The sequence below is a fragment of the Suricata suricatta genome, chromosome 8, assembly GCF_006229205.1.
Source record: "Suricata suricatta isolate VVHF042 chromosome 8, meerkat_22Aug2017_6uvM2_HiC, whole genome shotgun sequence".
Classification (NCBI taxonomy): Eukaryota; Metazoa; Chordata; class Mammalia; order Carnivora; family Herpestidae; genus Suricata; species Suricata suricatta.
In genome coordinates, this window is record NC_043707.1 from 104,762,882 (window position 1) to 104,775,415 (window position 12,534).

At 52.4% G+C, this 12,534-nt stretch overlaps 1 pseudogene; it reads right to left on the minus strand.

Annotated features, from left to right (window-relative positions):
• Positions 1 to 341: 341 nt before the first annotated feature.
• LOC115297688 lies at positions 342 to 776 on the minus strand (annotated as a pseudogene).
• Between the last annotated feature and the right edge of the window lie 11,758 nt (positions 777 to 12,534).

Consider the following 12,534-nt stretch of genomic DNA (forward strand, 5'->3'; position numbering starts at 1 on the left):
TATTTCCTTCCTTCCTTCCTTCCTTCCTTCTTGGCTCCATCCTAGCTTGCTCCTTCCTTCCTCCATTCCTTCCTCCCTACCTCCCTTCTTCCCTCCCCCCTCTCTTTCTTTCTTCCTTTCTTTCTTCTGCCTTTCCATCTCTCTCCCTTTCTTCCTCTCTTCCTTTCTCTCTCTCTCTTTCTTTCTTTCTTCCTCCCTCCCAGTTTCCAAAGGCCATATTGCCAAATTGATATTAGAAAAGAAAGATTGATTCTATTGCTTCAATCTTGCATCCAGGGAACAGAGAGCTTTGCTAAGGGACACATTAAGCAGTACCACAGGGGGACTACTGCTTTATCCCATTATTCATAGTTTTGGCCAAAAGCACAAGACCTGTAGTCATCCATTCTTTGGGCTTAAAATGTAGGCTGATTTCTTTGTCAGCACTTTTTACTGAATCACTGCTGTGAATGATGTTCTTCCGACATGAACACAGAAGGGTGCCCAGCTTAGATCCCACTGGGCTCCTCTCCCCAGGCATCACAGACCCTGTCTCACCACATTCAGGCCTTCCCAAGACCATAGCTACCACCGGCCCTGAGTTCATGTCTGTCTCTAGTCCAGGGAAGAGCAGATGGTCTTTCAGGCTAATGTAGGGCTGCTTCAGGTCCCTCTAAGGAACTTCATGGCCTCGGGAGGAATCCTTTCTGCTCAACGTGCTTGATGACCTAACTCACCAGGCCACACTGCAGGCCCTCTGGCTTGCTGGTGATGGACACGCCCTCCAAGTCGGCCATGGCCCTAGAAGCTGGCAGGGCCAACAGCAGGTACGCTGTAGGGCCAGTGCCGAAGGCTCTTTCTTTCTTATTCTCTGCTGCGTCTCCGTGCTCAGCACAAAACCTGGAGTGTGGTGGCTGCTCAAAATATGTTTGCTAATAATTAAAGGGATCTCTGCAGACCTTAGGTGGGAACATGTTTGGAATATTTGGACAAATCTCAATGAGGAACTGAGAGAGCCCTGTTTTCCCAGATCCTCCCCTGGAGTCAGCCCAGCAAGAGGAAGGCAGACAGGAGTGGGCTCCATACCCTGTCTCGTCCCAGGAACAGAGCTGTCCTTTCTGCCATGGGGCAATGCAGACGTAGAAACACGTTCCCCACCCCCACCTGCATAGAGAGCAGAGGCCACACCGCTCGGCACAACTGCCTCCCGTGTCGTTGGGCTGGGGACACCAGGCTCTGCCTGGCTGGGCCACTACATGCAGGATGCTGCCAGCCTGCTTCCCTCCTTCCACAGTGGCCAGAAGAGAGTCTGGGGTCCCCTGCCCTCTATGCTGTAGCCAGACAGAGCCCCAACTGGGCCTGGAGCCAGAGAGATAAGAAGATGCTGGCACTCTCCACTTCCCACAGACCTGACACTCAGTTCCTATTGCAGAAGAAACAAATCACCTTCCACTCTTGAGATACCAGAAAATCACAGTGGAACTCTAAGAGAGCACTCAGTCTGGCTTCTGTCTGTGGCTCCACACCCATTGTGCAAGTGAGGAAACTGAGGCACAGAGACGGGCGGGGACTTGACCAGGCTCACCCTGAGAATCAGTGAGAGAGCTGGGGCTGAAAACCCAGGTCTCTTGCTCTCTGGCTTCATATACTTTCCAATCCCCATACTGAATAAATGCCTGAGAATTCACATCTGTACCCCCAAGGAGATTTGGTGACCTCGCTCTGCTAGCACACTTCCTGTGACAGGGAGCTCAGCACCTCTAAGCAATCTAAATAGTGCTCAGTGTTTTAAAGGGCTTCTCTACCCATAGTCTGAACCTGACTCACTCTTCTCTGGGACCTTGTCTGGAACTCATGGAGCCTGGGGAGATTAATGTGGAAGGAAAAAAAAATAGAGAATATTGTAGTCCTTGGAATTCTCTGGGAGAGGGGAAAGCAGACTGGCAGCCCTCGTTCTGCAAGAAAAGCCATGGATTGGGGCAGGAAGGGGAGGGTTGGGGGGATAGCCTCTAGACCACGTTTTCCAGAAGGCTGGGGAGGGGCATGAGTCAGGAACTCAGAGTTTGGATGGTTGGGAGTTAGTTCTAGGGGGGGACCTGTGAAAGTTGGCAAACCTAGTAATCCTTCCCCAAGACATCGTCAACTTGTTGGTAAAGTGAAAAATATGGCAAAATTCCTGAGGCAATTACATTTTTATGGAAAAAGGAGAGGGCAAAGTTTTATGTGTGTGGCTGAAGGTTTGCACAGCATGGAGGAGTTAGCTCCCTCACGAGCAGGCACAGAAAAGCATGACAAACAACTGTGGGACTTACATGCTTTCTCCAAGCCTCCTGGGAGCATGGAGATCTTGAGGGGCCTACGGGTAACATACAAGGCCTGTCTGTGCCATTCTTTCAGCTCTTGGCACCTTCCTTTGAGGGGTATTTTCTGAATGCCAACAATGTGCATTAGGCCCCAGAGGCGCTATTAGGAGCAGACCAGGCCTGGTATCTTGGATGCGCTGCCCTGTAGTTTTGGTTAATATCTCTTACGCGAGTGTGCCGCCTCCCCCGAAGAGTTTGCCCATTCCTCAAGGGCCGGAGCTTCCATATGCATCCTCTCCATCACACACCGTTCACACTGAGCCTGTAGTGACCTGTTAAGGGATCCACTGATATGTACGGTTTTATCAGCCACGTTCACCGATCACTCACTGAATCAGTGAATCATAGCAATGGCTTGAGTCTATGCGTTCCCAGTCCCTGGAGCCGAATCAGGCAGACCCAAAGGGGCTGATAGACTTGAGGTCATCAAATCCATCCCTCAGCCTTCAGACCAGGTTAAACCTAGGCTTAGTCAATATGAGGCGAGAGGACGGAGTAAGCACACACGTCTGGGAGTCAGGAGACCTGAGTTGGAGCTGGATTCTGCCATCAGCCTGCCGTGTGGTTAGCAGCGGTGGTTATGCCCATTGACAGCAACTTGAAAGTCCTCTTTCCCTTTGATCTTCTCAACAACCTCTGAGTTAGGCTTGGGAGATTCTATTATCTCCAATTTACAGAGGAGGACACTGAGGCTCTGAGAAGTCAAGTGGCTCGCCCAAGGTCACAGAGCAGTGAGTGGAGGCATCCGAGCATAAGACCAGATCCTCTGGTCCCAGAGGCCTCCTTCTTTAGCACCAGCCCCTGGGGGCACACTCCAGATGCTGCTAGGTCATGTCCAACTGACGGGAGGGCCAGAGCTGAAATGCCTCATGTGGCTCCTGCCTGATGAATCTGCCGGCTCTTCTGCCCCCAGCACCAAGGAGGTGGGATGAAAATCGGAGGGTGAGCATGGGAGATGGAGCTGACGCAGACAGGAAGGTCTTAGAGCCTCCATCACTGGGGCTGGTCCCCACCCCCACCCCCACACCAGGGTCTCAGCAGCCTCTGGTCTGTCGGAGAACCAAGCTCCCCACCGAAGATGGCCCCTCTGGCAATCTGTCAATCATTCCCCCAGGTGAACTCCTTCCCAGGCTCCCATGACCTCAAGGCCTGCTGGGACTCAAGCAAACAGACCATGGGTAGCCAGGTTCTGACAGGGAAGAGAGGCTGCCATGTAGATGCCAATGACAGATGGACCCATGTCTGACAGATCAGCCAGAGTTGCCTCCTGCTTTTTGGACCCATTCTCTGAGGCCTTTGTCCCAACTCCAAATTCCGGAAGCTTCTTTCCAAAGCCTTCCTGGGTTTCACTGGGTTTATGAGGTGTGACTTCTTGTCAGGCACATCTCCCTCTCTTGGCCTCCGTCCTCCCCTCAGCGGGAGTCAGGAACTCATGGCCTCACCTCCTGGGTTAGCCAGCTTGGCTGGACATCTGTGGCCACTGCACATCCTGTGCTGTCACATCCTGTTGGCTCCAGAGCACCTGGGATCAGGAAGAAAGGAGGAAAGGAGAGAGCTGGGCCCACATGGTGGGGGTCATGCCACCAAGCGGAATCCAGAGAGAAGGGCACCTGTTCCAAACACAGCCTTCCGATGAAGTGGGGGAGACAGGCGTGCTGTGCTTGTGAACTGGCTCCTTCACAAACATTCACTGATACCTCGTCTGTGCCAGACCTGCGCTGGCCCCCTGCTCACGGACAGGGGCAGATGCGGTCTGACTCCTGGGGGATTTTTCTAGGCCGGTGCAGACAACGGTTTAGTAAACAAACAATAAAGACCCAGGTGATAATTGCTCTCAGAGGGGCTGAGGGCGCCCAAGGTAGACAGAAGACCGAAGGGAGAAGCAATTAGCTTTGTGGGAAGAACTTGGACCCTGGACTCAAACAGCGCCCGATTCAGATGACATCCTGCAATCACTGACTTCTCTAAGTCCCAGGGCCGTATCTGCACACTGGGGCGATACTCTTACCCATCTCATGGTAAAGTACTTGGTGCAGTGGCTAACGGGAGACCACACGGGGCCTGGAGGGCACTCTGGAGGAGGCAGTGTGTGGAGGGCACATAGAAGCTGCCTACCCACTCAGCAGTAGGGAGCCACCTGACCACAAAGGACTATCAGCCAAGGGGTGCTGGGTGGCTCAGTCCATTGGGCATCCAGCTCTTGATTTTGGCCCAGGTCATGATCCAGGGTGGTAGAACTGAGCCCTGTGTCGGGCTCTGCACTGAGTGTGGAGCCTGCTTGGGATTGTCTCTCTCTCTCTCTCCCTCTGCCTGTCTCCCCAGCTCACTCTCTCTCTCTCTCTCAAGTTAAAAAAAAAATGAAAAAAATAAGCAGAAATGTCAGCAGAGGAGACTTTAGGGTAGGCACAGGGAATACCTCTTCTCCGAAGCTGTCTCTGTCCCCACTTTCTGTGTGACATTTCCTACGTCCACCTGTGCCTGCTGCTGTGAGGCTGTAGGCTGTTGGAGGGCCAGGGCACACTTTCTTCACTGGCATCCACGGTGCCTGCTGCCACTGGCACTCTCTGAGTAGATATCAGAATAATGAGCAAATGGCTTTGCGGAGTGAAAAACCAACGAAAAGACAATGAAGGTGAAGAACTGCAGGGAAGTAACGTTTGCGCCCACTGTGTATTGGGCATCAGGCTGGTTGCTTCTGTGTATGGGCAGGTTTAGTCCCCCGGAGACTGCTGTGTGTATTATATCTCCAGCTACCGAAAAGGAGATGGAGGCTCACAGAGGCCCCGAGGCTTGCGAGAGACAAGGCGGCTGGAACATTGCAGCCCCAAAACTCTATGTCCCAGTCATGGATCTGCGAGGCCCTTTTCAGCATTCTGGGCTATCTCCAATTGGCACTAGGATATTTGGCCAGAGCCTCAGGCCCCAGAAGGCAGCCTCTCCCCGCCCGTGCTCTACCCTCACCCCAGCTGTGCAAACAGACTCCAGCTGGGAGGTTCCAAGATGGGCTGGGAGGAGGGACCAGCAGGTCTGACAGGTCAGGGTGAGCTGGGCTTTCCGGAGAAGAGCTCCTAGCACAGGGTGGCCTAGAATACGTCCTTCCACGGGCTTGCTGGGGACGGGGGCTGAGAGCCTGGCTGACTGACTCCAGGTGTTGTGATCTTGGCTAGCAGATGATGGAAAATGACTCCATAGCACCTCCCTGCTCCTCCCTGTGCAACAGGGCCCCTCTCTGGTCAGCTCTGCACTGACTGGACTCTGTGCAAAGCCACAGGGCTTGCAGCAATCCCCAGGGGCGTGTGATATCAGAGGTCACGTGCCTCCCACTGCACCACGAGGCCACTGGGTGCCATGCGAGGGGTGAATGCATGGAAACCCTACTGGCTTGCTTCCCAGCCTGAACGCGCCCCTTCTCTGTATCCTCTCTGCTCCAGAGGCTTACCTTTCAGCACTGGCCTCGTCCACCCCTTTCCTCCCTCTGAGGCCCATGCAAGGCCAGATGTTGTTATCCTAATGGCCCTGTCCCCAGTTCCACAGAAACCCCTGGCAGGGAGCAGGTGCTAGAGGAAAGACCTCCCTGCAGAAAGCACAGGGCATGACACTCACTGTCTGACTTTCACATCAGCACTTCCCAGCCTGGCATTGCAGAGCATGAGTTTCTGTAGTCGAGCGAAGGACCAGATACTCCACTTGTAGGAGTGAAATGGGTACGAGGGTTGATTCAATCACACCAAGACAGCCGTAGGCTGCACAGGCACCAGGCGGTGGGAGGCACACACGCTCCCCATCCGCACTTGGCTCCAGGGCCAGCCGACACAGTCTTGCACACACCACCCAGAGAGCTGGGCTCCACCCTGCCCAAGGGCTGACACCAGCATGGAAGGAAGCAGCACCCTTCCCTGAGGCTCCCTGCAAACTCTCCCCTTTGAGGAGTCCACTCTGAGTCAGGAAAGCAGTGTCTGCAGGAGGGAACTTCCCAGCTCAAAAACACACCCCCATCCCTCCTACGGGTGAGGTGCTGGCAGGCGGCCAGTCCAAAGCAGACCCTGGAATTCACGGAAGATGTTATCAGTACTTTCACAGATCTCTAATGCTTACCTACTATGTGCTCAGTGGGTGGAGAGGGGATGGCAGAAGAACCAAGAGTCTGGGGTCAGAAAACACTGGTCTTGTCACCTATTTACGCACATCAGACTAAGACTCAACAACACACATTTCTCGCACACCAACTGTGTGTTGGCCATGCTCATACGAGTTATTTTATCTAGCTCAGTTCTCCATATTATGGATGTAAAACCTGGGATCCAGCTAACATGTTGTTTGTCTGAGGTGCACAACTCCCACCTCCACTTGCTCATATGTAAAGTGGGTTCATAACCACACACATATCACAGGCATGTTTCAAGGATAAACTGACTCTTGCAAAGTTCTTAGAACAGCCCCTGGCACAAAGTAAAGTGGTCAGTAAATGTTAGCTGATAGTTAACATCCTTGTCGTAAATTCTGCTGACAGGAGCAGCAGAAACTCAATTCACATAATTCAAATCTCACTCCCCTCAATTCCGAGCTTCTTTTGCATTTTGTTAGTTTATAAACATCTCCATTAAACAGCTACTGGGTGTCACCTCTACACCAGGGGCACAGGGGAGTATGAGAGGCTCTAGGTGCGGTGTTCAAAGCCCCAGTACTGGCCCGATCGCCCTAGCCTCCCCTCCTTCTCCTCCCTCCCTCACGCTGAACAATAACTACTTCTCCACTGAGCTGACCCCAGTCTCTCCTGTTTCCAGGTCTTTGTTTAGACTCAGGACTTGCAATCTCTTATTCCATGGGGTCTAGAGTTCCCGGGGTCGTATCCAGGGGTCCTCCTGCTGATACAATCTTAAGATCCATGTGAGATAAGGGAGATCTGCCGACTTTCAAGCCAGAGCTATGCTCCAGATCCCAGCTCCGCCACTGCCTGTGTGCCCTTGAATGAGTTACTTAACCTCCCTGAACCAAAGCCTTCTTACACGAGTAGTGTGCATAATAATCCTCACATGGATTGTATTAAATAAAAGACCATAGAGAGTACCCTTCCAAGTTTTCAATTCACACACACACAAGCTGCATTAAGAGATACAGTTTTTTGAAGTTTTAAGTTTTTCCATAACTTTTTACGAACTTTTATGCCCTATATCTTAAGCATACTGAAATCCAATTTAAGAAGACATAAATTTAACACCAACTGAGATATTTGATCATTTTGAACTTTGTCTCAAAGCGGTTCATGACATGCTCAGAGCATCTCAGACCCCAGAGGAGTGACACCAGGGCCTCAGGGAGAATTCTGCTCAATCTTGTCTTCGGCGTGTAGCCATAACCCCCTCCATCTTTCAAGGCCCATCCGCAGGTTGAATTAGAACTGTGATGTCACGGCCTGTGTATTGTGAGCATCTCAGGGATGGAGGCTGGGTCTGATTCACTGCACAGAGTCTGACGAAGCAAATCCCTGAATGAACCACCCTCCATTGCCATCCATCCTTCCAACCATCCAGCCATCCATTCATCAAGTGACTTAAGGGCTCTGTCTTATGTAGGGAATTCCCCCTTCAAAGGTGAGAGCCTCCACCTCTGTGTCCTCTTGTGTTCTTTCCTGTTCTGGGACCCTTCCAGGCGGGTCTGTCACTCTCATAGGATCCTCTGCCTTCCAGTGTAGCCTCTTTCCTTCCCATCCAAGCAGGGCCTCACACCTTCATGCAGGTGGAAGTTGGGGCTGGCACCTTGGAAGCAACAATGTCCTGTGGCCCACAGCTGGGGGCCTTTAAGAACATCTGGATGGAACATCAGTTGCTCACTCAGCCTTTCAAGCCCCAGGGTGCCAAACCTGAGTCTAGGCAGATTAAGGACACTGAATTGTCGTGTGCACATTTGGTGTGGGGTGGGGAGAAGGCCAGGGGAGGGCCAGATCTCACTTAGGCCAGAAAGCCCTTCTTATCTACAAGTCCTTTGAAGTGGGGAAGGTTTCAGGAGCTGGTGGCCAGAGGGGGGCCTTTTATCTACACCAAGCCCCCACAAGGGGAGGCTAGGCCTGGTCCTAGAGTAATTCTAGGATCTCAGAAGCTCACAAGTCATTCATTCACTCAGCAAGCACTTCTGAACCAGCAAGCACCAGGCTCTGTGCTAAGGACTAAGGAGGCTGAGATGAATCAGACTCCCATGCTTATTTGCAACCACAAATGCTCTCAGATTGCTTTCACCCAAGAAGGGATGCTGACATGGAAATAGAGACACGGTTCTGGAGTGCTTACAATTTTAAGTTTTGGTATGGAATTTGGTGCCTGTTTGGTGCCTAAACACCATTTACAATGTCCAAGCAGGCAACAGGGTTTCGAGACCCTGTTCAAATGCCTCCCAAGATTGGGGAAACACTCTGCTTCCTTCTTCCCTTCCCCACTCCAGCAGCCTGTTAGAACCTGGGACCCTCTGGCTAGTGGATTGTGCTGTCTAGTGGATTGGAGCTGCAGCAACCTGCCCCCTGTGTTCTTCCCTTGTCCTGACTCTGATCCCTGGGGCCACTGGAGCCTCTGTGGCTGTACCTGTCTCAGGACAGCCTTAAAGAGAATTGGGAGCGATGTCAGGTTTCCACAAAACTCAGTTCCTGAAGATGTTGGGCTGCAGAAAGCCAACTCAAGCAGCATGCGCACGACGCACAAGCACAGAAGCGCAGGAAGACCCAGGTGAGCGGTGATTCCCCTGAGTCAGGCAGCAGCCAGGCTGGGACCAATCAGAAGGCCACTGGAAGGAGACTCAACGGGCGGTCCTGCTGGGTTTGGGATTGGAGCCGCTGCCCCAGAGAACTGGCCTGATGGTGAACCCTGGCTACTGAGGGAGATTTAATCCCTCTCTGGGCTAACATGGGGGAATGAGCCCAGTAAAAATGAGAGAACAGAAAGCAGGAGCAGCAGGGTGCCTGGGTGGCTCAGTCAGTTAAGTGGCTGACTTCGGCTCAGGTCATGATCTCATGGTTCATGAGTTCGAGCTCTGCGTTCGGCCCTGTGCTGACAGCTCAGAGCCTAGAGCCTGCTTCAGATTCTGTGTCTCCCTCACTCTCTCTGTCCCTCCCCAGCTCATGCTCTGTCTCTCAAAAATAAATAAATATTTTTTTTAATAAAATATACATGTTTAAAAAGAAAAAGAAAAAAGAAAGGGGCAGCTTTGAGCTCCTAGCTCTCCTGCTGGACACGCACCCCTTCCTCAGCTCCCCTCTCTAAAGCATGTCTTCTCAGGCTGCCAACATCCCTGCCTCCCTAGCTGGAGGACAGTGGGGCACCTGGGTCATCTCTGTTCCATCCCAGCTTCACCCTTCCCTGTACCTCGCTTGAAGACCCACACATGGCAAAGTCTCAGGAAATGTGCACTGAATACAATGCACTGGTCTATGCTGGTTGTAACTGGTACAGAAACTGTGTGCCAAAGGAGTAAAGATCTGCTAACTTTAGGGCCAGGAGACCCAGGTCTCAGCCCTGGCTCTGCCATTGTCTTACTTTGCTCAAGAGTGACCTTGAGCAGGTCTTTTTTTCTTCGGTGGGACTCAGTTTCTCCATCTAGGAGAATCACACAAGACAACACCGAGGCCTACTAAGCCGTAAAATGCCCCATAATGGTCCAGGGGGGCACCCTTCACACTTATTTGGCACATCTTATGTCCCTTATTTGGGGACACCTAAAAAGACTGCCATCTCCTTCCTCCACATTCACCTCCATCCCCCCAGCAGGCTATTTCTGAGCCCTGGGAACCAAAGGTGGAATGTGTCCAGCTGCAAGCTTGGCCAAATCAAGCCACGTCACCTTTGCTATTTAAAACCTCTCTCTCTGCAGAAGCAGCCTGCTGAAGCCAGGAGGAAAAGCAAATCCCTATTCATTTAGGAGTCCACTTTGCGGTGGCTCTAAATTCCCCGGGATTAAGAGACCTCCAGCACCAGCTTCCCACTGCCCTTTTCTCTAAACTCTCCCCTGAGGCCACTTGGCCGGTAGGAATGTACAGCCCACCCCTCTCAGTGGCCAGGCAGGATAAGCATCCTCCCTAGGGACACGCTGCTGGCTGTTGTGTTTCCCAGAACTAATCCATGTCGACAATCCCTGGCCCAGGCGTTTCCAAGAGGCCTGCATTCTGCAGCACAGAAGTCCCAGGCCCTCTGGCGATCAGGAGTAGCCGGGCATGAAGCAGGCCAAGGCTGGAGCCAGCTGGTGATGGGCCCTGGGTCTGCTGCCGTGAGCTCTTGTGTCCCAGCATCTTCAAGCCACAGGAGACCTTCAGCATAATGTGTCACAATACCCATTGTACAAACAGAAAGCTGAGGCTCCCAGAAGGCACAGCACTCAGCCAAAGGCACACCATGCATTTGTGGTGAGGGTAGGACTCATGTCCAGGCCTTAGGACCTCACTTATCCTACAATCTTTATGTTTGTTTGTTTTTAAACCATCTCCCAAGTTCCCAAGGCTGATGGATGGGATACTGAGGTCAATTCATATTCACTTAGGGGTGCCTGGGTGGCTCAGTTTGTTGAGCATCCTACTGTTAGTTTCGGCTCAGGTCCTGATCTCATGGTTTCATGAGTTTGAGCCCCGCTTGGGCTCTGTGCTGGCAGCATGGAGCCTGCTTGGGATTCTCTCTCTCTCCCTCTCTTTCTGCCCCTCCCTTACTCACAGGCTCTCTGTTTCTCTCAAATAAATAAACTTTTTAAAAAATGTATATTCGTTTAACAAACATTTATATAAAACTATGTCAGCCACTGTTCTAAGCACTTTATAAACATTATCTAATTTCATCTTCGTTAGAAGTAGGTTTTATTCTCCCCAGTTTACATATGACCAGGCCAAAACTCCCACCAGAGCTGAAATAACTTTTCCACAGTCACACAGCTAATGTGACACATGTAGGTGTGAAGCCAGACCTGTCCTGTAGAGGTCTGTTCCTCTACTTGGGGTTGTGCTTTTGAAGGCAAGAGAGGTTAAGTCCAAGTACAGTGAGTCCAATCCTGGCAGTGGGACATCCAGGCCACAGGCCAGAGGGCAGGCTGAAAGCCCTGAGGGTGGCCGAGGAGGTGGCCCCAACCCCAGGCCTGCCCCAGCGGCCTCACCTCTGCTCCGCGGCAGCCACAATGCATACCTCCAGGGAACCCCAGCTGCTCTGCCTTCAGTGTGGACGGTGCCCCGCCCCCTCCGGTTGTGCGTTTCCACAGAGGCCCAGCCCTCCCCCTGCACAAGCAACGGCCTGTCAGGTGTGAGCCTCAGCCATGGGGGCAGGGACCCCTGAGAATGGGAGACAGGAAGGCCTCGCCAGCCCTGGAGGTAACACGCACCAGCTGCTGCCTCTGCCCCCCGCCGGTGCCTCGAGATCGGGCCAAGGGCAGCCTGCAGGTCCTATGTCTAGACAGTCAAACTGAGAATGGGGCTCGGCATCTTGGGAGAAGTTTTCTGAATTCCTTCCACCTTCGGGAGTGGAAACCGAGCTGACAGGGAGTTGGTTCTAATTATAGGGAAATAAGGAGAATTGAACAAGAGCCTCTCAAGGTTGAATGTTTCTGGAGGGTTTCTCCAGTGCCCTCCCTTTGTCTGTCTCTCCAGTGAGGAGCCCAGAGTCCTGCGTCTGTGCAGCTCTTGGCTGGGCATTGGCCACAGAGAGGGTCAGGAATGCCCATCCAATGGAGCAGTACCCAGAGAACCCAGGACTCAGCCCAAATGGTACGGGCACCATCAACAAGGAAACTTCAGAGTGGAAGGAGGGTGGAGGGGCACAGATGCCCCAAAGCCCAGCCTGGGCAGCACCACAGGCTTCTGAGCAGAGTGGGGGTGGAGATCTTCCCTCCCTTCCTCCCACACCGCAGGGCCCGGCTGAAATGCCACCTCCTTCAGAAAACCTGACTTCTTCAGGACACACTGATGGTTGCTCAACACTTCTTATTCAATAAATATCAATCGTAGATAGACCGGTGAGCGCACTTCTGGAGCTCATGGCTGTTCCCTTCTGCAACAAGTCTTTGCCCACATATTACCAGCAAACCATCTTGGGGGGTGGGGGGACAGATACATGTGTGTCTCGCTCAAAAGCATTTCCCAAGTTTCCTGAAGCAGCAGTTAAGGATGACTGGGAGCCTAGCCTCTGGAGTCAGACATGCACATTTGAATCTGGAATCTGTCCCCGTGTAATCTTGA